Here is a 26,884-nt window from a genome sequence, read left to right as displayed (position 1 = left end):
AAGACTTAATATTATGAAAAACTACTAACATTTCACTTCATTTTAAATGTAAAAGTAATGTTTGTGGGAATAAGAAGATTAATTAAAAAACTGAATAGCTTTTAAGATGGTGAAATCTTTGTTTTCGCAGACTAACAGAGTTGTTGTTTGAATGTTAAACTGTACAGTTCCTGACAAAGAACATACATGTCTGGTCTTCATCTGAGAAACAGAAAATACTTCTGAGTTAATATCAAGGTTTTTATTTAGTAATGAATTTAATACAAATTTAACATATAGGGTGCTCAAGTGCTAAGAAGATTGAATTATATGTTTACACATCTTGTTAAGAAGGGATTAATTTATGTAAGTAACCACTGTTAAATATTGTACTGTTGGCCCTAGTTTTCCAGAAAATACAGATAATGAATCACCTGGTACACTTGTGCTCTTTTCTCACTTGGCCATAAAGAAACAGCATTAAAATCTTTCTTAAGTCTGTTCACAGAAGGATATTGCATACAGTGCTGGAGTACAATTGGATCATGAGCCATTGCACTATAAAAGTAGTAAACTAGAACTATCATTTACTATCATAATGAAGTAATAAATGAAAAATGTTCAAGGTTTCTCTCATTTGCTAGAAGAAAGTGCTCCTTCTGTTCTTCCTTGACCGTTTTTGATTATCTCCTTATAGCCTTTAGCATTCTTCCCACCATCAAAAATTAAAATATACCATTATTTATAACACTGGGAGGAAAAAAAATGATAGGAACTCCTGGACATACTGATATATTTTTTTCTTTTTTTTTCATTTGAGCCTTCTCAAGCCATTCCTTAAAATCAAATTTTGCCACATGAGTAAATGCCTCACTGATACGAGGAATATCTTCTACATCACTACAGCCCTTTTACTTTCTGAGTTACGTAGTCTTCAGAGGACTCTTTTGAGGACACCTTTTTATTCTATACTTAGTTAATGAACTTATTGTTAACAGGGAGTTAAGAATCATTTAAATATAAATGAAAAATAAAGCCAGTAAATCTACTGCAAAGAACTGAACAGTTTTCTTCTAAAATTAAAAAAATAAAATGGATGGGAAGGTGACTGGCCTGAGTGGATCATCCATCTATTAACATCTGGATAATACCCCAAATGGGTCCACAAATTGATTTGCCAGCAATGACTTCCCAAAGTAATCTGATTGAATTCAAAGAGGGAAAAATTAAAATGAATGAAGGAAGGAGTGAACTATCTGTGTTTAATCTTCAGTTTCATCAGAAATCGATTAACTAGCTGACTTTGGGTCCAAAAGAATTAATTATACTCAGTCTCCGGTATAATTAACAACACTATGGCCATCTCCCAAAATATTCATTAAACAGTCAGGAACAATATGAAATTCAAATTAAAATTGGAAAAGAGATTAAATAGAAGTAGTCATCTCTAAAAAGAATCATACTACATCTGAGATGAAATCATTTAAGCAATACAAAATATGGAAATACATTTTGCGTTACATTTAATTATCATTAATTCCAGCACTGCAAGCTGGCAGCTATTTTAGGCTCATTACAAAGACTAAAATGGGCTGGAATTTTAATAGAAATCAATCCTCTTTGGAATAATGGGAATATGATTCAAGCTCATAGGAAGTTTAGTCCTAAAATTCAAGTTTTCTCTTTAATTCTAAGTTTAACTGAGGAAATTTGCATTCTGATCTACATCTATCATTAATGTGAAAGACTAAAAAATTGGCACCTGGCTGGGAATGGAAGGAGAGAGAAGAGGGAGAAGAAAATGCTGCTTAAATATATGTTTTGGAATCCCCATTTATCAAATTTTCCAAAGTTAATGTCAGTATCCTGTAAAACTGAATAATACTGCTATGAACAATATGGAATTTACTTTCAGATTTCCACATGTAATATTTTTTCACCACCTGTAATTTTACCTTGTTGTATTTGGTACATTATTCTTCTAAAAATCAGTACCTTTTAGCCAGTGTAAAAACAAGGTTTTTCTTATTTTTAATTTTGTTCTTTTTTTTAAATTCAGTATTATAAACACTCTCATTTCAACAATTTCTGTAAAAGTAATTGAAGGAAAGTAAAAATAACTTAATTCAAAGTAAGCTGTCTTTGGGGTTTTTATGTTTTACACTAAGGGTTATATAGAAGAAAATACTCATGAGTAAATCAGTTAGGAAACAAAAAATCATCTATCCATGTAATTAATTATCAAAATTAAAGCTTCTATTATTTTATAATTTTATTTTTAGATTACTTTTTTACCAAAGGAACAGAAAGCACCTGCTTTCAATTATTGATTCCTTATGCAGATCGCGTTTTTGCTTACCATTGACAGTTTTAATAAGGTTGTTTAATAAGACCGTATCAAGAAATTTGCATTTAGAGTAAAAAACTATTAGATTTTTTTAATAGTTTGGTGTAATGTTATCATTCTGCATGTCGGCTTTTTTCATCTTCACCCCTGGAGATGTCTCAGCTAAGGACTAATTCACTGCCAGAATTTTGACACTGCTTGCTACTTTGATCTTTCTTTCCATGGTGGGTTGGTGCTGGCTGGACACCAGGTGCCCATCAAAGCTGCTCTATCACTCCCCTCCTCAGCTGCACAGGGGGAGAAAATACAGTGAAAGGTTTGTGGGTTGACATCAGGACAGAGAGAGTTCATTCATCTGTTATTATTAAATTATTATTATTAAAATAATTTAAATACTGTCATTGAAATAATTTAATATATTACCAACCAAATCAGAGTAGAGCAATGAGAAATAGAACTGAATGTTAAATAAACACCTTCCCTCCACCCCTCCCTTCTTCATGGGCTCAACTTCACTCCTGAATTCTTGACCTTCTCCCCTCCAGCAGTGCAGTGGGATGGGGAATGCGGGCTGTGGTCAATTCGTTACACTTTATCTATGCTACCCCTTCCTGCTCAGTGGGAGAACTGCTCACACCTTTAGGTACTCGGTGAGTTCTTCACCTCAGTATTCACAGGCTTCCCATGTCTCTCAAGTCTCTGAACTTGAGAGTGGGGGAGTTAGAGGAGCAGAGTTCCTCCCACTGTAAGTGAACAACAGGTTTGAGACTCCTTGGAGAAAGTGAATAACCACAAGTTTATGGGACTGATGACATGCATCCTGGGGTCTTGAGGGAGCTGACTGATGTTGCAAGCCATTCTCCATTATATTTGAAAAGTCATGGCAGTCAGGAAAAGTCCCTGTTACTGGAGAAAGGGAAACATCACTCTGGTTTTTAAAAAGGGGATAAAGGAAGACCCAGGGAACGACAGATAATAAGCCCCACTTTTTTGCCTGGGAAGACAATGGAACAGATCCGCACGGAAGCAATGGTAAGCCTTGCACAAGACAAAGTGGTGATCTGAGGCAGTCAGCATGGTTTCACTAAGGGCAAATTGTTCCTGACCAAAGAGGTGGCCTTCTCTGACAGCAATGATCAACAAGGGAAAACTGACCCGTGTTATCTACGCAGACTTCTATAAGGCCTTTGGCACAGTCCCACATGGCATCTTTATGTCCAAATTGGAGAGATATGGATTTGAAGTGTGGACTATCTAGTGGATAAGTCAGTGAATTGAAAGGATGAACACAGCTAGAGAGTTGTGGTCAATGGTTCTATGGCAAGGTGGAGGCTGTTTCTCCAATGGGAGAAAGCCTACACTGGAGCAGGGGAAGAATTTGAGGAGTCTTTCCCTAAGGTGGGAGGAGCAGCAGTGACAATACATGATGTACTGACCACAATCCCCATTTCTGTCCCTTGGTGCCACTGGTTGGGAATAGATAGACAATTTCAGCGTGAAGATGAGCCTGGGAAGAAGGGAGGAGCGGGGGAAAGGTGGTTTTCTGTAAGATTTGGTTGAGTTTCTCCTAACTCTACTTGATGTGATTGGTAATATATTAAATTATTTTTCCCCAAGTTGAGTTTGTTTTGCCCGAGAACACAACTGGCGAGTGATCTCTTTCTGTCCTTATCTCGACTCACAAAATTTTCATTATATTTTCTCTCCCCTATCCAGCTGAGGAGAGTAGTGATAGAGCAGCTTAGATGGGCACTTGGAATCCAGCCAGGGTCAACCCATGACAAAGCACCAGGAAATTACAGCGACAAGTCTGCCCTCAAAACGAAAGTATCCTCCACTACGCCATTGCAGTGGTTTTGTGCAAGGTCTTTTCCATTCAAATATAATGCACTATTCATTGCAACATTTGAGAAACCTTCCCAGACTAAAGATAAATCCTGCAACACTAAACAATAACACAAACTTACCAGACCTCTGGAAATCTTTTAAAAATGCTTATTTCACAGAAATTTAATTAGATTGATTAGGATTATTGAGCTGTGCATATGATATTTCCCTGAAGGCCATTCCTTCTCATGAGAGATTTTTACAATAATTAAACTGTAGCAGGACACTTAGCTGTAACTTTTAACGGTCTTCCTTACCAAGTAACTACTGGGAGGAGAAAGAGGAAGATATACCTTCTGAAAGCCATGAAAGTAGAGAAACACATTCTTTGAAAAAAATAGATGACCCAGGAGAAGATAAAAAGGGCACTAATTTTTGAAATATTGAAAAGGTTTTTCAAATCTTCTACAAAAAATTAAGTATGCTCTACATATATTAATTAATTATCCAGCATGTCCTCAAGGAAGATTTATTTGAATTTATTAATGAATGTTGCAAAATAAAAATAAAATAAAAAAAAAATAAAAAAAACCCCAAAGAACTAAACCATTCCTCATTATGTTTCTGCATTTAAGTAACTTAAAAAAAAAAAAATTAAAAAAATCTAATAAAATCAAGAGATCTTAATATGTATCAGGAAATATTTCTGGGATGTCTCAAGCCAACTTCAGACCACAGATTTTTTAAAATTATTTCTGGTTTAGGGTTTACAAAGACAGTTGTTTTATTCATTTAACATTCAATTTTGCTCAGGTCTATACGATTCTAAGAATATACAACTCCCTGCAGATATGGTGTGAAATTCAGTGTTATGTAGACTTTGTCTAACTATTCTAAGTGTAATCTAAATATGCATGTGTTGTGTACAGAGTTATTAAATTGACATAACTACTAGATGATTAGTAGTTTCCTTTATTACTGGTCCATAGCAGAATTAATGCATGGCTTAGGTAGTAGCTCCTTCTAATTTCCAAAGGGCATCTTATCAAGGGAAGTTGAAATGGTGAAAACCTGGCCCAATTTAGTGCATTAACAAAACTGACAAGGTAGTTTGTCAGTTTACACTTAGAATTCCTAAATTGGAAAGCTTAACTCTAGCATTGGACATTTTTTATTATATACTATAAAAAGCAGGGAATATTACTCAAGCATACTTACAATGTAATATACATATTTCAATGATATACCCTTAACATATACCTTCATCTTGCTCTGAAAAGATTTCACATTCTTTTTTAAGCATCTTTTAAAATTAACACCATATATATTCTATCATTATTCTAATTTTACTTTGATATAAGAAAGGATTCTTTTAATTACATTATTATTATTAATTACATGAAATAAAACTATCAAGAGAATTTCTTATTCATTGTAATCTAATCAACAGCCAAAAGCAGTAATTGTAGATCAGGAAGGCAATAATTTCACAGTATCATACATCCTACTTAGAGATGCTTCAGCAGTGTGCATCCCTTTTAATGCAAGGCTGTGAAAATGTGTCACTTAATCTTTTCCATTTCAGGCTTCTTTCAACACTAGGTAAAAGCAGTCATGGTTTCATAGACCCTATTCTGGGTGAGATAAAAATCAAAACATCTCAGATTATCACTGTGGGGCACATAGCCCAGTATGAGCCCAGTATGGTCCAGAAAACTCTTTTCTAACATTAAATATAATATTTCCTAAATCTTATTTAACCACAGAATGACTATATTGAAATGTCCATAAGGCAATATACCAACCTTTTTCATTGGGGTGTCATTCTGATGTAACAGAAAACATACAAATTTAGTATGCAGCTCAGGATTCAGAAGTAATCACAGAAAAAATACAATATGTATATAAGTTTGTAATAAGCACTATTTTGGAATGTTTGCATTTCCTCTCTAGTTACCACAGTAGGTGAAATAGATTTCCCCTTGAATTTAGCTTGGAAGCTCGCATCAGATTTCATATGAATATGAAATCATGGTTTACCAACGTATTTGCATACCCCTTCCTACCTCCTCAGAGTTAAGTATAAAGTGACTGTACTAAAAGAAGTCCATATAGTAGTAGTAAGCAAAACACTGTCGTAGTTTGACTCATCCAGCCTCCCCCTGGGGCTGGAAATGATTAATCCCAAGTGAGTTTCCGATGTAGAGCCAATAGAAAGCTGCGGTACGCCCCTGCGGAAATGACATATTCACAAAAACCGGAAAAGAAGGGGTTAATTGGGTAGCTGGAATTAGGCAGCCATTAAGTGAGACGCCATGTGTTAGAGAGAGAGAGAGCAGGGCTGAGGGTTTTCCCCAGTCCCGGTCGGAGGGCCAGGAACGGCAAAGTAGCCGAGTCGAGCCCCCTCTGAGACTGGTGATTGGGGGGAAACCCTGAAAATCGGGGAGGCCCCTGGACTGTGGCATTTTCTTCCCCCCCTCGCAGTGAGGGGGGAAAACAGTGGCAGAGGCAGCATGGAACAGCAAGCTGTGGCCAGAGCTGAGATTTGGACTCCTGGTCAAAATGACTGTGAAGCAAAGATCAGAGAATTCCAGAGAGCAGCAAACATGGCACAGAACCAGATCGAAGAATGTGGGAGTGTCCAGCTGAGAGCTGAGACAGAGAGAAGCCTGCATCTAAGAGCTGAACAAGCAGAGACAGCAGAAGCCAGTGGGAAACTTTTCTGTCGTAAGAACTGAGTCAAAAACCCCCCTGAACACTTCTGACTTCAAGAAGGAGGGGTGGACATGCCCAGAGAAGTCTCCCAAGAGCTCGATCCCCAGGGATAGGAAACCTCCATGGAGCGAAGGATAAAGACTTTGAGCTTTAACTCCCTGTCCTCTGTGGGTGTCGACCATGGTGATAATGAGATGTTTCTCTCGAAGCCCATGGGTGAACCCCTTGGTTGGAACCGAATGGCTGAGTGGGGGTGAGAGAGAGACCCCTGCACTTTGATGAAGAGAGAGAGAGATTCCAGCTACGGCAAATCAGAACTGCTGCCTTAAAGATAAGAGAAGAGACACTTCCAAGTGCCGCAGAAATTAATTTGGAAGAGCTGTGGCCTGAAAGTGAAAAGACTTCTTCTTCCTCCTGGACTTTATGGAGGGGAAGGAGGAGTGGTCTGTGTAAATATATTGTTTTATCATAGGAGAGATAGTTAAGATTGTTGTATACATATTTCTTTAGAGTTTTTTATTCTGTTAGCAATAAATTTTGATATAATTCCCCATGTTGAATGTGTCTGCCAGTGTGAAACTTCTCTCACATTTCAGTAAATTTGGGGGGGGCTTGAAATTGGCTTTCTGGGGGTTCAACCCACAACAAACATGATGGTGCAAAAGAAGAGGATGCTGGACTTTTGGTGGCCCCCAGATAGAGGGAGAAAAGAGGAAATTTTTCTCCAGCTGCAGACAGAGGCAGACAAGAAAGGATTTCAGGTTTTGAAACCCATGAAGGTTTTTGGTAAGTTGGGAAAATATTTAGTCCAAATCCAGGACCCTGAATATGCTGAGTAGGTAGGAACGGTTTGTGTTCTGCCATATCTTTGATTCTCCGAACTATTATGTATTAAATCTTACTGAATGTCACTCTTTCATGATACACCTGACATTCCCCCTTTCCCTGGTATTCGGATCTCTAGTAAATGTAATATGGATCTGAAATCTGATTGGTGGGAAGGATGAGGGTGGTAATGTAGGATATGTATATTTTTTTGGCTATAACAATATTTGGACCAGTTCTAAAATGTAAGGTGGTCTAACTACTGAAAATTGCCCTATCCTTAAGGTTTGTACAAGGGGTACAATCGCACTGCAATATCAATGGGCAATAGAGAATCTTAAATTGAATTTACCATGCCATTTTAAGAGCCCAGCTTATAAATCCAGTAAGTTTCAAAAATGGTTTTATAAAATTTTCTAATACTTGATATGTTATTAAATAAATAAGGAATGTATGAAGTGCTGCTCTGCACCAAAGAAAAATACTGTATTAAGAGCCATGAATGACAGCAATGGAAATCACGGACCTGGATCACTGGACTACCCCAATAGACTGAATAGAGTGATTTCATGAACTCTCTCCCCACATCCTAGTTTACATCTTGCCTGCAATTTTGAGACTCATGGGATGTAAAAAAGCTGCAATTATTCTTATAAATAAAATAACCCCAAACATAATGTGGTATAAACCATGAGAAGAGTTTCCTTTTCTTCCTTTCAGTTTTAGATTTCCACTTGTAAAAGATAAGAACAGAAACTTCTTAGTCTCTTTATTATTCACTGACCAACAATTCAAATGATTCAACAACCCATGTCTTAATCATGAATATGAGGTATTACACTGCTTCAAAGTCATTATGATTTGCCATACTTATATACAATATATCCCATTAACAAAGATTTATGGTATTCTTGCTGTTGTTCTCTGTGATTTTCTTGATCCCATAATGCAAGAGCTCTTTCTGTAGCGTGATAGTAATTCTCTCTACCTTTCTGCTGTATTATAGTGTTTAAAAAGCTGTTGCTTCCTCCCAAACCCTGTCATGATTATATTCAGCAGAGGAAAGTGCAACCTGTCCTTTTCTCCAAAACATTCCACTTGATCTGTTCACTATCTTTTCAAAGAAACACAATAGCTGTTTATCAAAAAAACAGAAAAAAGACAAACTCTTGGCAGCCACTGGATCCTGTGGTAATGAGTTTTACATTTAATTAAAGAAAAATCTCTTCTGTTTGCTCCGAACCCATAATCTAACTTTACTAGGTGTCTCCAAATCTATTATGAAAACAAAAGCAAAGTAGTTGTTTCCCAATCATATCCATTCAGCTTGTTAAGATTTTTGAAACTCTTTCGTATCCTTCCTAAGTCATATTATCTCTGTCTTAAACTGAAACTATTCTGTGTCTGTAATATCCATGTTGTTCTTGTCTGTGCTTTGACATTAAGGGACAGGATGTAAAAAGGAAAGAAATCAGAGGGATATTCATATTAAGGTGTGAAGGCACTGATTAAAAACAGATGAAGGAGAAATAATTATAATTGTTGATGATTAGGCAGACAGCATGGGAAGAAAATTTACTTAGGGGACAAGTGTTAGGGAGCATTTATGTTGTGGAAAACTCAAGCATTAAATGTTCTATCCTTAATGCTATGAAAATTCAAACACAGAAAAATTTGGAAAATTTATAACATTTCTACAATGATAATACAATTACTTAAGAAACTTTCCTGATTTTAAGACATAGTTCCTAATTTTATTTAGATAGTTTAGTTTCTTACCAGTTGTTTGACATAATTCTGTTCTTCTTTCTGCCATCTTTTTTATATAAACTGAAAAAAAAAATAACTAAATACAACATAAAAAACTCTACACTTCAACCAGAAACATCCCAGAATTTGCACTTAGTATTGTAATAGTTTATATCAACATCTGCTTAATATAGAAAAGTTGGCTTCAGGGTTTTTTTCCCTCCAGGGTATATCTAGGATTAATTATATGGTTAAATACTTCCATATATCCATGAACAGTATTCACTTTTTGAACCAGAGCACAGTCAGGTGCTATGAACTATAACCATGACCTTGGTGGTGTGGATTTTGTTATTCTACAGGGCTCAGGGCCAAAATTTTTCATTCAATTGTTCTGCACCAACAAGATTTTTAATAGAGCTCATCATATTGTCACTCCCACTGCAATGCTTATGGCCAAACTTACAAAAAAGCCAACAGCTACTGAAGTGAGGCCTTTCAAAAATCTGGCAAATACTAACATCCGGAAAAGCTGAAAATTACAGCTGATGATTTTGCAGTTATTTTTAGTTTTTTTGTTTGCAATGAAATGAAAAATGTCATTTTCTCCTATATTCTCCTTTTGTTTAGCAAAATAGGCACTTCTCTTGTTGTCCTCTGTTTCTAAAATGGAGTGATAAGTAGGAACATAAATATGTATATATATTAAAGAAGACCATCAAATCTAGAACTGATTAGCTTATAAATTTAATTTAATAAAGTTTAAATGTTCACATGTATTGTGTGTAGAGCTGTTCATATACACTGCAAATGCTTCCAAAAGCTCCTTTATGAAGAATGGCCAGCATATGGAATTACTTGCTGATATTTCATATTTTTTTGGTCATAAAATCCTGGGAGAAACAGACAGTGACAGACACTGATATTTCTCTATCCATATTGCAGAAAAAAAGAGGTATCAGTGCTTGGGGTTGGAGATCAAGCACACGATACCTTTAGGAGATACTTCCACAATCACAATTTCTCTATATCCTGTCTGTAGACATGGGCTAATAATACCTCCATATCTAAGAGTATAATACTGGGGAAGAATATATTAGATATCTTGATGCTCAGATGAAGGTTAAATCACTGTCAGAGTTCTTCCATTTCAGGTGGACACATACTAGGTTATTTTTTATATGTAGGCATGCATGTGTTTGATTATTTGCGCCTATATACAAGACAAATTAAATGTATCCACACTCAATAACAAGTATTAATGCTAACTGACACAGAAAGACCTACATCTCTGCCAGTGAAATGTCTTGGGTTTCAATTTCAGGTAGCTGAAGGAAAACATACTATCCAGGAGTGGTCCATTGCCTGTCTTTTACTACTGTCTAGATACAAGCTATTAAGTACAAAAACCTGTCAAAAAGTATAGAGATGTGTCAGAAAATTATACAGTCCTTATAAATTTTTCTGTAAGACGAGTCCTTCCTCCCTTTTCTGTACCTTCATGTCCTACCATTCGCTGAAGAATTTAGCCTGCTGCAGCTCACTGAACTTCAAATGATCAGGAAATAACTTAAACCTTCAGATGCTTTAAACATCAAATATACCCTTTTCTTCATTAGAAAAAAGACATTTTGAAGCTTACCACAAAAATTTAGAAAAGTCCATCATTTCACGGGTGTTTGTGTTCTCCTGAAAAGTCAGGGATCAGCTTCCACATCCCTTTTCAGTATTTTTAAACAAAAATGGAAACAAAGTATTTCAGCAGCAGCCTTGAGAGAAAGACTTATTTCAGGAGAGCCTGAAATAAGACAATGCAAAAATGAGACTCTGGTTCTGTAGTTTACCTTCCCTGGCCCTTGCCCTTTATAAATGACAGACTGACAATTTCTTTTTCCCATACTCAAGTAGTTCTCACCATTTTAATTATTCAATGTAGCTATTATCTCTGTGATTTTTTTTATTATTTCTTTTTTTTTTTTTTTTACTTTTCCATTGTAAATGCAGTACTCTGATATATGCTGGTCAATGAGAGCACTACTTTGTTCTCTTTCTAGTAAATCTGTCTATCTATACACCAGAAGAGACTTTATGTGAAAGACAACTCTGAAAGTGTCAAAGAAAAGACTTTTGAAGATTCATAACTTATATGAGTGGTTATTTTTCTAATAAATATCTGCTGCTACGACTCAAAACTTTGCCAAACAAGACATACTCCTAAATTCTTTTTTCTTGTGTGGGTAAGAGAACGCAGAAAGCATCAACTATTTGAGCTAAATTTTTGTCATCCCTGTTGCTTCTAAATTGAAAAACAAACATGAATACATTTTGATTTTGATGAATAAAATATTTATCTGTGTTGACAGCCGTTGCTATATTCCATGCATAAGCCAATGGAATTTACCTTACATGGACAGAGATGTTAAATATAAATAGGAAAAAAAAATCAGTGTTCATAGGAGAAAGCTTGACTGATTGTTAAATACAGAGATTATCAGACCTCACCAAGAAGGAATGGTTCCTTATTTTGAAGTCTCAGGATGTTATTCCTTACATTAATAGATTAATTCATAGCCATTTTGAAGCATCTTGGAAGTGATTCAATCAATATAATTTTCATGCAGTTTTGATAAAAAAAAAAGTATATCAAACCATGAAATTGCTGTTGACAAAGAAACTTCCATCATCTTGCAACTTGTTATAATACATCTATATCTTGTTGCAATACATCTATATCTGATGAATAAAAGAAGATTGAAGGAACAGCTTCATTTGGATGATCCAGGTTTCCTTTCCCACTTCTGCTTGTACAGTAAAATACTACAGAATTAAAATTTTGAAATAATTTCTTTCTATCTCTTTATTAACTCTAGTCATTCAAGACAAATGAGTAAGGTACCAGTGTGCAAAGTCAAATTTAAATCAAAGGCCTAAGATACTTGGGAAGGTATCTCTGGAAAAAGAAGCTACTCTGATATGCTAATATTGTAAGAAATAATGTGGGATGGATAAAACAGTCTGGGAGAGTATTTGTCCAAAAATTGACATTTTAAGGAGAAAAGTGACCAACAGTCAGATTTAAGAGTAAGCAGAAAATTTTGAAACAAAGAGGTCACCTTGGAATGAAGTGTAAAAGAAGTATGATAATTTCCAACAGGGAGGGAGAGACCCTGGGGAAGGAAGGAAGAGCCACAGTACACCAGGTTGGGCGCTGCCAGCAGCCACCCCATCAGCATCACCACCTCTGCCTGCCTGGGGCAAACAGAGCCCTCTCGTGTGGGACAGGGGCTGTTGGGGTAGCCTGCATCCCACTCATGGGCATCTGTCATGGGAAGACCTGCCTCAGGGGTTATGGATGTGATCTTACAGGGGTCACCTGGAGTACGATGGGTACAACCACAGCACCGCATTTTCTGCAGGAGGGTCTGTGGGCAGGGGTCTAAGCACTCCCCAGTGAGACGGAGTTACAGATGGAGCACATCTGTAACCCACAGGGCCTGAGTCTGTGAATGGGGAGTGCACATAGCTGTGTAGCTTTAGACCTTTGGGGGATTAGTTATAAGAGACTGCTTACAAATATGTAGGCATTTATTAACATTTCATAACGTCTGGTCTTGTTGTTTATCTGATATTGATCCTAGATGTATCATTCACCATTTTCAAGTTAATTGCATGTCATTAGAAAACAAGTAAAGCATTTCAGATACAATTTGGTTAAAACTATATGAACTGAGCAGTTTTGCTTTGTGACAGTAGCTGTCTTCATTACCATAAGGCATTCTGAGATTATATCAGAAAATATTATCTCTAAAACACTGGAGTGTTTCCACTGGAGTGTAGGAAATCCTCAAGGACAGAAATGAGATTTGTAGTAAAATGACCTGTAGATATGTTGGATAGGTCTGTAGACACAGTAAACAGCACAGTACTCACAAACAGTCTTGCAAAATCTTATCAACAAGTACTTTACTCCTTAGGAGGGATTTTGAAAAGTTTTGTTAAAAAAATATCCCTGACAAATATTCAGTGTCAGCCTTCTTTTTGTTTCTTCAAAACTGCTACTATTTAAGTTACATTAGTGACAAATATAAATTCGACATTCTTTAAATTCATCCCTTCTTGATTGCAAGATTATCTATAATTTACAGTGTGATCTCTGCAGTTACTGACTCCAAACTGCACCATCTAATGACCTATCTGGTTCAATATCAAGTGTTTTTAGGCTACAGATTGGGTTACAGTTTTGTTTGTTTTCACTTCTAAATGGTAGTAGGAGAAAAAAACCCCTTATATTCATTATAAACAAGGACCTTGGAGCTGTATCTTTTTCCCCCAGGAGGCATTTTGCAGTATATCACAACAAATAGAAAAAGAGGACTTCTATAACATGCATGAATTATATATGGATTTGTATTCCATATTTTCTAAATCCAACTAGGTTTTAAAATTGCTTTACAGAAATAATTTTCTTCTGGTTGTACCCAAAAACCCTCCTGATAACTTCCTTTGAGTGCTGAGGGCAGAGTAGGACACAGTTATGTTAAGTTAGTTGTATTCAGAGTTACTCTTCCATGAAAGTAGAAATGTTCCACACAAAAAAACTCGCAGCATCTGTAAAATAAAGGATTAGTCTATCATTAACTCTGAACCTGTGGGTTTGTTTTTCTTCATAATTCACACTATCATGAATTTTACTTCTTTTTGTACATTTTGTGACATGGCAAGAAATTTAAAAATAACACTTTTTCTAATAGCCACAGAGAAAAAAGAGTTTACTTATGAGCCTCATAATAATCAACATCTCTCTCAGTACACTATTTCTCTAAACTTCTAGTAAGACAAGCATGATTTTAAATAATTTAAACTGAAAAAAAGTCATCTGTAAATCACTACAGCTGGAATAAGAATCCTTGCAGTAAGCATTAGAGAAGTAAAATGGCAGGTAATAGATAAGTTAGTTTCTAATTGTCTAAAGATATTTGTGACCAATACATCTGTTCTTGAGCAAGCAGCAGTCACAAGTGTAGAGGCCATGCTGATGAGAACACAGCTGCGATGGGCAGGGCACGTCTCCAGGATGAAGGACCACTGCCTCCCTAAGATCCTGCTCTATGGTGAACTTGCCACTGGCTGCCGCAAGAGAGGAGCCCCGAAGAAAAGATTCAAGGACTCCCTGAAACAACATCTCAGCCTTGGCCTTATTGATCACCATAATTGGTCCACTCTGGCCTCAAATCGGGAGGCCTGGAGACACAGCATCTATAACGCTGCGGAAGCCTTTGAGAACACACGCAGGATCACTCTCGAGGAGAAAAGGCAACGCAGGAAGAACCGTGTCTTGCGGAATACACCATCTAAGGAGTCTTTCTGTTGTGCCTTTTGCAACCGGATATGTCTGTCACGTATTGGCCTCATAAGTCACCAACGTGCCTGTAACAAATGTGGATAAAGCCTTCCCAAATCTTCGTTCGCGAAGCTCAGCCATGAAAGATAGTTAAGACCTAAGGTAATAAAACTAACATAGTTTTATCACACAATATGACACATGACTAGTACCTTTGGCCAACCTGTGGAAATAATGGATTTTTCAGCAGCCAAAAATAAAAATTATTAAATACTGTTTTAAATCAGATAGATGTTTTCAGCTACAAAAAGAGAAAAAAATAGTAAAACATCAAAAATAAAAAAAATAAGTTGAAAGGTAATTAAAAAGATGCATTTTAAAGTGAGACCCTAACGATTGCATTTTCTTTCGTTCCCTCTCAAACTTTAATATATTCAAACCTTTGTTCATTTTGAACTGCATTGTTTTTAGTACACCCTGACTGTTGAAAATGCTCCATTGAACTCTGACTCTTTCTGTTTGCATATTATGCTATAAAAATTAAAAAAATAGTAAAATGGTCAAGAGTGGAGTCAATCAACTAGATTTTACCAATCAGGCAATTCAGAAGGTTGTCCAGTTTTTATCCACCAAAGTTTCAAAAGTTCACACTGAAACAAAGTTCTAGGAAAAACCCAACACTTTTAGTCATCTTTTACCTAACATAACTCAGAAGGTATTTTGTTAGGAAAAAGCCCCCTTTAACTAGAGAGCATAAGAGTAGTTTCAACGCCAGAACTAAAAATCCACCGAAGCCAGTATCCTGTCTTCATCAATAGCTACAAAGAGATAGAGAAAGAAGATATTATGTATACAAGAAATGGATGAGATAGATTACATTGTTCTAGAGAACTTGCCCATCTTCCAAAGATTTGTAGCTTTGAAAATCCTCAAACGTGCCACAATTTCTGTGCAACCTTCAATGGATTCTGTTTCATGAATTCCTTTCATCTTCCTTTGACTGCACATGACATTTTAGCAGCCATGTTGTCTGTGGCACAGGGTTCAAAAAAGTGCCTACAGTTTCTTGCTTTGACAAATTGTGGTTACTAATACTGCCAATGAAGTTAGTAATTACTAAGTAACTAATTACTAATTAAATTCAAATGAGATGACTATGATTTTTCAAAACCAAAAGGATTCAGAGGATGGATACAAATTGAAAGAGAGGAAATTTGGATTAGATATTAAGAAGAAATTTATCCCTGTGAGGGTGATCAGACATTGGAACAGGTTGCCCAGAGAAGTTGCGGATGCCCCAACCCTGGCAATACTCAAAACCACGTTGCATAAGGCCTTGAGCAACCTGGTCTAGTGGCAGATGTCCTTACCCATTCCAGGGTATGGACATTGGGATTAGATAATCTTGAGGTCCATTCCAAGGCCTTAACATTCCATGATTCTATAATTCTATCATAATTCACGTTCACTTAGACCCGCTGATTTAAAATACATCAGTTATTATGGACAATCCTGTTGACTACATTTACATGACTTTATTTTGCGTTGAGTTGGTCTTCTGTTCAAGTTAACCCTACATGGCATTTGGGTGGTCAGATTTTGTCCTCAAATAACCCTACAAATTAGGAAAATTAGAATGGTGAACTAAAACACAGAAAAATCTGAGATTTGTCCAAATCCTCATAGAAAGTGTTGATTACGATAAATGATGGGTTTCTTGAGGTTTACCTAATGTTCTTATTATTGGAATAGTTTCCCTTTAAAAGGACAACAAATGGGTTTTATTTATTTCGGCCTTTTGTTAGGGTCTTACTATGATGAAAAAAAAAATCTCTGTTTTTTCTTCATCTCCTAGAAGCTATTAGATTTTTGTTGTCCTCATAGATTTTCTGGCTGAGATTAGGGTAGGTGATGCTTTGAGAATGTTGTCTCTCTGATTGCACAGATACATTCACTCATGTCCTCCTAATTTGTCTTCATAAAAGTATCTTCTACGAGACATCTAGTTCTTTTCCTATTTTCTATCATTTTGCCCTTCCAAAGCATTCTAAAGAAAATAGTATTAGTTCAACCTTTTACCAAAGTCCTCACAATCTTTCTTTATATTTTTCAAGTCCACCTCCTTTTTCCTCTTACAGACAGACTTCACATAAACCATTTGTCTTCTTTGACACTAATATTCTTTTTAAAATAATAAAAAAAACATGACTGCAGTATGAAAAAAAAAAAAGCTACTGCCACGAACTAATAGGTTCCAAGTAACAATTTCACAACTAAATAAGAAGTCACTTAACTAGGATTTCAGTGGTTGTGGCTTTTCTTTAACATAGCACTATTTTGTAAATATCAGAGCTAAGTAAAAGGTACTGGTAGTTGATCTCTCTATCCTTTACATGAATGATTTGATGTCTGAGCTTCGCTATAGCAGATATTTCTCAAGAATGGAGTCCACCGAGACTCTTTTGATATGTAGGCTTTCTTTACTTTGCTATTCCTTTACACAGCACATGCAAAGAAATGATTCATCATGATGTCCTGACCATCTACACTTGACATAGGGAACTGCAGGACATGGCAGACTGCAGAGAGAGGTCTATTAATACACTAGTGTACACATCCTTCACTGTAGTTTAGCATCACAGATACACTTCCTAGGTGTAGCTGTCAGCCTGGCAGAAGCTGCAGTACTACTTTGAAAGAGATATTTAAAATGTTCCAGATGGATAGTACCATCATAAGAGATGGTTCAAAGAATGTAACATAACTGGAAAAAAGTAGTTTCATGGAATGGACAGACTACCTCATCTTGAAGAGCAAGAAAGATAAAAATGAGTAATTGCTTTATCCTGTTGCAAAAGAAGATGTCAAGAAAAGATCTCAAAACCTACAATAAAGAAAAAAATTGCAGATGTTCTATTTTATTTTCTAAGCAGTTTCAAAAAGAGCACAATAGTTTAGTAAATAATCTTAAAATTATGGGGCATGAAGGTAAATTCAGTTGAAGAGATCATGGCATCAAACCTGACAGAGTTCAAGAAGTGTTTGAACAATGCTCTCGGGCACATGGTTTGTTTCCTGCATTTGTCCCGTGCTGGGCCAGGAGCTAGAATTCGATCATCGCATTATCTCTCTACGCCTTCCACTACACAACAAGCAGCACGCTGTCCTCTTTAGTATATATGCCCCAACTCTCTAAGCTGATCCTGCCAAAAAAAATAAATTTTACTCTGACCTGCGCCGCCTTACCCAAAAGGTTCCTGCAGATGATAAAATCATTATCCTTGGTGATTTCAACGCCAGAGTAGGAAAGAACTTTTAAGCCTGGAAAGGAGTATTAGGTAAGCATGGTTTTGGAAACTGCAATGATAATGGTTGACTCCTGCTAGAATTCTGTGCGGAACAACAGCTCACCGTCACTTATATTATCTTTCAGCAGAAAAATAGTTTGAAGACAACCTGTATGCACCCCAGATCTAAGCACTGGCACCTCATCAATTATGTCTTGGTGCGACGGAGAGACGTTCGCGATGTCCACCATACCTGCGTGATGCCCAGTGCAGAATGCCAAACAGACCATCGACTTGAGCGCTGTAAACTCAATTTCAACCTTAAGTTCAAGCCTAAAAGGGGCAATATCCCAAGGAGGATACTCCAAGTTAACAAGCTCCAATCAGCCACAGTGAGAGACAGATTCCAGGCAAATCTTCAAACTAGGTTCGAAAACCATTCCATAAATTCTATAGATGCCTCCCCTGAAACACTCTGGCACCATATTAAAAACAGCATCCAGCAGACCTCTGTAGAATCCTCAGGGTTCTCCTTCAAGAAGAACAAGGACTGGTTTGATGAAAACAATTAAGAGATCCAGGAATTGTTAAGGAAGAAGAGAACCACTCACCAAGCACACCTTGCACTACCATCCTGTCACGCAAGAAAAGCTGCCTTTTGTCTTGCATGTAGCAAGCTTCAACAGAAACTCCGTGACATCCAGAACAAGTGGTGGATCGATCTAGCTGAAGCAACTCAATTATGCACAGACACGGGTGATCACAGAGAATTCTATGAGGCCCTGAAAACAGCATACGGGCCTACATACCAGGTCCAAAGCCCTCTACTCAGTGCTGATGGTCAAACGCTTCTGACAGATAAAAACCTCCATTCTGAATCGTTGGTCTGAACACTTTCAGACACTTTTCAGTGTCTTGAACTAGCTGTGTAGTTCAAGACAGCTATTCAGTCCATCACACAGCAACTGGTGAAGCACAAGCTGGATACTGCCCCCACTTTGGGAGAAACCCTTAAGGCCATACAGCAGGTGAAAATCAGCAAGGCAGCTGGGTTTGATGGAATTCCACCTGAAGTCTGGAAACATGGAGGCCTTGCACTGCGTGCAAAATTTCACGAGTTTGTGATGCGCTGTTGGGAACTATGTGAACTACCATCAGACCTTCGTGATGCAGTCATCATCACTTTGTATAAGAAGAAAGGTACTAAATCAGACTGCTCAAATTACCATGGTATTACTCTGCTCTCTGTTGCTGGCAAAATCCTGGTAAGAATACTTTTGAACAAACTAATACCCGCTACAACAGAAAGAATTCTACCTGAAAGCCAATGTGGTTTCAGAGCCAACAGGAGTACCACAGACATGGTATTTGTCCTCAGACGACTGCAAGAGAAGTGTAGGGAACAGAACAAAGGTCTCTATGATGTTGGTCTCTTGGTGTTGACCTCACCAAGGCTTTTGATACTGTTAGCAGAAAAGGTCCGTAGCAGATTTTGGAACGTTTAGGTTGTCCCCCCAAATTCCTTAAAATGATCATCTCACTCCATGGGGTCAGCACGGCCAAGTCAGTTACGGCAATGCACTTTCTGAGCCCTTTCTAATAACTAATGGTGTGAAACAAGGCTGCGTTCTTGCACCAACTCTATTCACAGTCTTTTTCAGCATGATGCTCCAAAGGCACAGCAGACCTCGATGATCAGGTCGGTATCTACATTCGATACCGTACCGATGGAAGTCTATTCAGTCTAAGGCGACTGGAGGCCCATACTAAGACCTTAAATCATCTTGTCCGGGAGCTGCTCTATGCTGATGATGCTGCCCCTGTTGCACACACAGAAGCAGTTCTGCAGTGTGTAACATCCTGCTTTGCAGACGCTGCTGAGCTCTTTAGGTTGGAAGTGTCAGCTTAAAGAAGACTGAAGTTCTCTATCAACCTGCACCTCAGGAAGTCTTCCATCATCTCCATATCACCATTGGCCAATCAGAGCTCAAATCAGTCCAAGAGTTTAGCTACCTAGGTAGCCTCATCTCCTCGGATGGTAAGATTGATGGAGAGATAGACAATAGGTTAGCAAAGGCATATAGTGCTTTCGGAAAACTCCATAGAAGAGTGTGGCGAAATAAATGCTTGAAGAAAAGTACAAAAATCAGTGTTTACAAAGCCATTATGCTGTCTACTCTTTTATATGGATCCGACTCATGGGTCATCTACTGCCACCACCTGCGTTTCCTAGAACGCTTCCATCAGCGCTCTCTCCGTATAATCCTAAACATCCACTGGTCAGATTATGTGACTAATACATCTGTTCTAGAACAAGCAGCAGTCACAAGTATTGAGGTCATATTGCTGAGAACACAGTTGCATTGGGCAGGACACGTCTCAAGGATGAAGGACCACCACCTCCCTAAGATCTTGCTTTATGGTGAACTTGCTGCAAGAGAGGAGCCCCGAAGAAAAGATACAATGACTCCCTGAAACAACATCTCAGCCTTGGCCATATTGACCACCATAACTGGTCTACTCTGGCCTCAAATCGGGAGGTCTGGAGACACACTATCTTTAACGCTGCTGATGCTTTTGAGAAAGCACATAGGCTTACTCTTGAGGAGAAAAGGTAACGCAGAAAGAATCGTGCCTTGCAGAATATACCATCTAAGGAGTCCTGCTGTGCCTTTTGCAACCGGATGCGTCTATCTCGTATTGGCCTTTGTAGCCACCAGCGTGCTTGTAACAAATGTAGGTAGAGCCCTCCCCAGATCTTCGTTCACGAAGCCCAGCCATGAATGTATATAGGAATGAAAATTTCTGAGTTTATGTACAATACACAGAGGTTTTCAAGACTCATTATGGAAGTCAAATTTTTGGTAAAGTTTGAGAAATCTGAAGGTATTAAGCCTACTGAACTTGAGTATAGCACAGCTATTCATGATTATATATTTAGTATGAGCCTTGATTGAAGTCAGTCTCTTAGTATATGCAGTTGCAAAGATAATTTCTTGCCCTTTCACCCTTTGGGATCCAATCATATTCCAAAGTGAGGTTATGATTTTGTTCTTTATTTTAAACATAAAGGGTCAACTGAAGAGATTTTGTTCACCCACAGTTTTTCAAAGATATGTAAGGGGTTAACTCGTGAGTTTCCCTCATAAAAAGAATACTTCACTATGATTTATACAAAGTCAGCTTGATTCAGTTTCAGAATAATTAAATGAAGTTGATAGTTCTAAAATAGATTGTATCATAATGGTGTGTCATTTTCCAAAAAAAAATTTATTTATCACTATTCATATTGGATTCTTTAGAGGTTTAGAGAAGTTGAAGGCAACCTGCTTACAAATCATCATGCATAGCCCTCTTTGCAAATTGGCAGCATTTTCTCTACTGTAAGGTCTGCTATTCTTGTATTGATTTAATAAAGTAGCATGCTTTATTTATACAACACATTACCTGAATGTGTGCTCATTTGTAATGGTAATCTGAGGTTAATAGAACCTGTATGTTAGTGTTGGTTAAACTCAGCCAGTTGCTATTACTCTTTTGAGGCAATAATTTATTCAGACAAACAATACCCTTCTCTCCCAGATGAGGAGCTAATGTTCCTCTTCAGACTGATCCAGGGAATTTTTAAATTCAGTCATCATAATTCAGAGGGCAGAAAGAACAAATTAGAATTTGAAAGACTGGCATTTAAATTTTTAGTGGGAGTATAATTTAGACTGAAAAAAGAGTGCAGGGCGAAATTCATAAAAATTAGGGGTTAGAGTTTTAACTGGAACCAGGTAACATCAGGGAGTGAAAGGAGGTCTTACTACAGAGGACACAATCAGATGTGTGTCATATGCTTGTCAGGACCAGAAAGACAAGGCAAAAGTTGAGATGTCACTAGTAGAAAATGAAAGATAACAAGAATTTGCTCTGCAAGTGTATTCAGTGTAACAAGAGACTGAGGAAAGGATTTATCTGTTGCTCAACACAGGAAAAGAATGACAAAGGAATGGTATCAGGAAATATAGTCCTTACTGTCTTTTCTGCTTCAATTCTCAGGAACTGAGGACTGAACTGAGAGCAATTGACTGCTAGAAAGCTTGTAGGTTCAAATTGTAAAGAAGTTAAGAAATACTTCCTTGTGATTTTTTTTTTTTAGGACACAATTACAACCAATGAATAGCAGATTCAATATTCTACTTATCTTTACTTTCTTAAATATTTCAATAGAAATGCATGACACTGATAATCAAAGATGAAACAGAGGAAACTACAACACGGTGGATGGAAGGCTGGTTAGGAAAGGTGATTCAAGTAATTATCATTAACTTGTTATTAGAATGGAAGGATTTATTCATTGCTGTTCCATGTGGCATAGAGGATGGAAGAGAATGCATACTATTGAATTTGCTAATAAAAAAGAAAATCTGGGAGGGACTACAGGAGCACTAGAGGACAGGATGCAAGTTTTCAGTGAGCCCAAACTTGTGAAAGATTTGTTAAAAAAATTGGTAGGGGCAATAAAAAGTACTCTGACTATGCAGGAACAACTAACTACAGAAATATAGGAAAAGGATGGGCAGCAGAGTAGAATAAGAATAAGGTTTTATAATGGATCATTAATTGAATAAGAGACAATAAATTCACATACTTACTAAAGAAGTGCCATGTTGGGATGTAATAACACCAGTATATACAATTCTGTTCAGTCTTGGCCATTGTACTTCTGAAAATGTGTATTTAGTGTGAGAAAGCCTAGAAGAGAGTTATAAAGTTAATCACAAGGTTTAAAAATGTGATAGGATAGGCCTACATTTTATCTAAAAAATGCAACAATATTTCTGTTAGGTTTCAACAAGAGCAGGACTTGTAACATCTTCAGAACAATACTAATTTTAGCCTTGCCTGGAAATAGTTGAATTTCATTCATTACAGCTAGAAGAAAATGCTCTTGGAAGAAAATGCCATTTAGTAAAAAAGATGGTAAGTGAACATTTTTAAGTAAGTCAGAAATATGATTGTAGAACTGTATATGCAAGACCAGAAAATTACACTTCATTCAGACATCATTCAAAACATGGTTTCACTTCCCTCTCCCCTTCTTAATGCTGAGGGCTGGACAGCTACATTTGATGCAAGTGCCTGGAGGACAATTCCAAGAATGAACCTCAAATCACAGCACAATTCTAATTCTGAAGCACATTACATTATTGCACTCAGGAATGTCTACATTGTCAGATACATGCATTTAAGTGAAAAAAATAGTCTTTTTCTCTTCAATCTTGTCTACTGATCTCAATGCACTTTACTCTTAATAAATATTTATCAGTTTTTAGAGTAGCACTGAACACAAAAAAAAGTAAATGAGAATGAAAGAAATTGGTTTCACTTAGAGTCACAAAATTTCCTGAGATGTTATTCCACCTTTGGAAATTTCATCTTCAAAACATAGCACAGGACACAGAACTGGAAGGTTAGTTTTGCATGTTTTCCATAGCCATTGGAAAGTAGTTGTAAACCATTCTAGAGATACTGAGAGGAAAAAAAAAAGAAACGGTATGAAACAACTAATAAGAAGAATAGTATTCTTTACAAAATCAAACAAACAAACAAGCAATGCACCAGTTAAGAAAGTATTAAGCCACAGCTCTTATTCCTTTGAAAAAATAGGAGGTCATTTACGTTTTTAGAATGGAAAATTAGAAAGGCACAATTTTCAAAGTCTAATTTCCTCTTAAAAATATTTTTCTTTCATGCATGTCTAATAAATTTAGCAAGTGCAAAGAGAAAGAAAGAGTCACAAATGTGTTTTACACGAATTTCCTTTTATGTGGGGGTTTAGCATCTGCTCTTGGACCTGATTAAACTGGCTATGACATTTTCGTCTTTGACTTGGATGATACTTCACTCCCTGCCAGATTCCCTTTTTGGAAATGAAGTTCCCATTGCAACTGAATTTTCTTTTACATTCATCAGTAAAGATAATAGCAGCTTCTGTTACTAAATCAGCTACCAATATGACCAAGTTGTCCTTATTCAGTTTCCTGGAGTTGAGAAAATATATTTGTTATTAACCCTATCTTGAACCCTTGTCCCTTATCTTTCACTATGGACAAACTGAAGCAGCTCATATCATGGAATATTTTGTTAGTCATACAAGCCATTAAGTGAGAATAAGGCCTTTTATCTTTATGAATCTCTTAGAGCAAGCATGATACCATGATTCATGAATGACAGTTTCTGATTTTATGAGTGGAAAATATGCAGTATCTCAATTTATCTGCCTATGTGATCAGTTTCTTTCTTCTATGAGTTTCTCAGTTAGACTTGACTCATAGCATATATTAAAGTTAGGAGGTATTATACATTAAATAAATAAACTCTTGTAAAATCTTAGATGTAAGACGGTGTCTTACAAGTAAAATCTCTGGTATTTTGTTACAACAGTTTGAATACATTAATTTATCAAGATATTTTAGTCTGTTCTTACTTAACATGTCTTGTTGAATATTTCTCAAAAAATTGAACATTAAAACCAGAGGAATAGGTTTTGCTAGTAGAAGTTTGAGGAAAACCCTGTGAAAAGTATTCATACAGAGAACATCAGAAGAAGTTTAGTATTCAGGGAAACAGCATGTACAATTATGGTATCATTAGCAATTACAGAATTGTTAGCAGCAAACTGCAAAAAGTATTTCTAAATACACAATATTGCGTTTTGCTTATTTTGGAATCAGAGAAATTTGAATCCTCATCTATTACTTTATTTCCTAGCATAACCATGAAGGTGGGTGGGTTTTGGTTTTGTTAGGAAGAGGATTTGACAATTGTTTTATGTATATACATAAGAAGCAAGGAAATTCCCCATCTTCAGTTTGTGAAAAAAGAATGTTAAACTACGCAGAATGCAAGAGAATTTCCTGCTCTGTGTAGACATGGCATGAACATACTCTGCAAACCCTCCCTTCAGGTTAGTATCATTTTTCAATCAAAACATTTAAATATTGAGCCAGTCATGTTTTGTTCCAGACATCTTTGTTTCAGTTAGAATTCACTGAAGCCTAAAAGAACTCTAAGACCATATGACTAGATGTATTTCCTTATTTCCAAAAGGGAAAAAAGAAAGCCCTATGCTGACTTCCAACATGTTCTGCCTCAGACTTTTGATTCCAGAACCTCTGTCCCCTCCTCCTCATTTTCTCAGTGCTATGTGGCTCTTCATATAAGCAAGGTCTCAGTCTGATCTTTGAGTAGAACTGGATCATACTCTTCCCTTTTCTTCATCCATATTTTTACACAAACACACAATAGAATGGGTACAAAGGCATGGGAAAAGAACTCCTGCCTTTTGTCCCCATTTTCCAGTGAAGTCTTTTAATGTCATATCACTGTGGAAGAAAACGAAATTTAATCCCTGGAAACTCACAAATAATCGTGATATCTGAAAGTAGCAAATGTGAAAAAGAAGGGGAGATGGGGAAAGCTTTCTGTTCCTTTTCTTCAGCAATAAAGTTCCTACAGTAATAAAGCTATTAATAAGATTTTCATGTTAATTTAAATTGTCATGCCTCAAAGTCTGATCACAGAGGGGACTCACTGGACAGCAGATATTACACATGCATGTACGTAATTTCTAGGCATAAAATGAGAGATGAGAGTAGGTATACTTCAAATAGGAAAGTACATGATCACTACATTGGCAGAAAAATTGCTATCAGAAAGTTCTTTTCACTTCCCAGGCAAAAGAGAAGATTACTTTCCACAAGTATACAAAACAGTAGATCTCTTCCTTCCAAGATCCAGGGAGCACCTGGTCCATTATCATCACATCAAAAAAACTGTTCAAACTACTTTGAGAAAGAATATATAAAGTCATTGTCCTTTAGGGAAAACAGAAGGGAAGTTTGTTCACTGGAACTATCTAATTGCTCAACAAAGCAGTAGTACTTCGGGGAAGCATTAAAATTCTGTTAGAAAGAATACCAGGTAGAGTGCATTCCTTCCAATTAACACTAACTAACTCAAAGTACACTAGAAGTCAGTCCAGGAAGGTGCAAAATACAAAGAACAGCAGTAAGGAAGAACGGTTGAGACACAAACATCAAAAGAAACTAAGAAATTAAAATGCAAGACAAGTTAAAAAAAAAAAAAGAAAACAAACAACAACAACAACAACAAAAATCTCAAAGTAGACCATAATGCAAATAAAAAATTAAAAATATTTGTTTTATCTTGGCAACAAAAGATTTTTTTCTTTCAATGGTAATGAGAATAATTACCAGGACTACTTGGTACAAAGAAAGGAGATAAAAATGAAAAGGCAGTTTCTGCATGCTCATATAATTTAGAGGCTTGCAACGTGGTATCGTGCTTCAGGAAAGAATCCCGTGATATGAGAACAGATATTAATCTGAAATTTAGTTTAAAAACCCTTTTTGAAAGTCAATGTTACCGTGTCTGTGGCCTTTTCATTAAATTTCTGAGTATCCTACCAAGCTTCTGTGTTTTTTTGGACTATGACATTGAGCAGGTCAAATCATTACTGTGTGCTTCAGTTTTTCATTTCAGACCTGACAGACTACTCCCTCCTTTGAGAAATGGATTAACTGCTGTTGGGTGAGATATTATGATAAACAAAAGTAGTGCTTAATTGGCATCCCACTTCAGAAAAGCATTATTCCTACGTCAAAGTGCTCTTCCTCCAGAAAGGTTCAGTTGTTAAACAGAAGACTATGAAGGGTTATCTAAAAAACATATAAAACCCCACTCCTTGTCTATCCCTATGTCTCCACATTATCTTCATATGTGCTTTAATTTTCTCTTCTGCAG

This window comes from Chiroxiphia lanceolata, chromosome 1 (genome assembly GCF_009829145.1).
Source record: "Chiroxiphia lanceolata isolate bChiLan1 chromosome 1, bChiLan1.pri, whole genome shotgun sequence".
NCBI lineage: Eukaryota > Metazoa > Chordata > Aves > Passeriformes > Pipridae > Chiroxiphia > Chiroxiphia lanceolata.
The sequence above is the reverse complement of the archived record's forward strand: the minus strand, read 5'-3'. Positions refer to the sequence as shown.